Here is a 725-nt window from a genome sequence, read left to right as displayed (position 1 = left end):
ATCACTATGTTACTTTGAAAAACTTTTTATCTTTGAAAAACTAGAGCCTCAGAAAGTCTGGGAAATTCTTTTTTTTTTAATTGAACTATAGTTGATTTACAGTGTTGTGTTAGTTTCTGGTGTACAGCACAGAGATTCAGTCATGTGTGTGTGTGTGTGTGTGTATATATATATATACACACACATACTTTTCATTCTAGACTCTTACAAGATGTTGAATATGGTTCCTTGTGCTATACTGTAGGACCTTATTATTCACCTATTTTATATATAATAGTTTGAAATATATGCTTCAAGAATTTGTGTGCCATCCTTGCGTGGGGCCATGCTAATCTTCTCTGTATTGTTCCAATTTTAGTATATGCATTGCCAAAGTGAGCACTGGGAAATTCTCAATCAAGATTGTCTCAAGAGTTACTGTTTAATGGGTACAAAATTTCAGTTTGGGGTGATGAGAAAGCTCTGGAAATGGGTAGTGGTGATGATTGTACAACAATGTAAATATACTTAATGACACCGAATTGAATGCTTAAAAATGATAAAAATTGTTAACTTTATGTTATGTATATTTTACCTCAATTAAAAAAAAACTCAGACTGGTAGTTACCTCAAAAAAGAGCTATCGATGGGAGTGTATTTTGGAAAGACCTGGCATTTTCTATTTTTCCTCTAGTGATTATGTATCTGTTCAATGATTATTATACTTACCTTTTAGTTGTATTTCA

General features: G+C 32.0%; 1 pseudogene; it reads right to left on the bottom strand.

The window, feature by feature from the left end:
* Window positions 1-281: 281 nt before the first annotated feature.
* On the bottom strand, window positions 282-378 carry LOC116153214 (U6 spliceosomal RNA; annotated as a pseudogene).
* Window positions 379-725: the final 347 nt, after the last annotated feature.

The sequence above is a fragment of the Camelus dromedarius genome, chromosome 4 (assembly GCF_036321535.1).
Source record: "Camelus dromedarius isolate mCamDro1 chromosome 4, mCamDro1.pat, whole genome shotgun sequence".
Lineage (NCBI taxonomy): Eukaryota > Metazoa > Chordata > Mammalia > Artiodactyla > Camelidae > Camelus > Camelus dromedarius.
The sequence above is the reverse complement of the archived record's forward strand: the minus strand, read 5'-3'. Positions and strand labels throughout refer to the sequence as shown.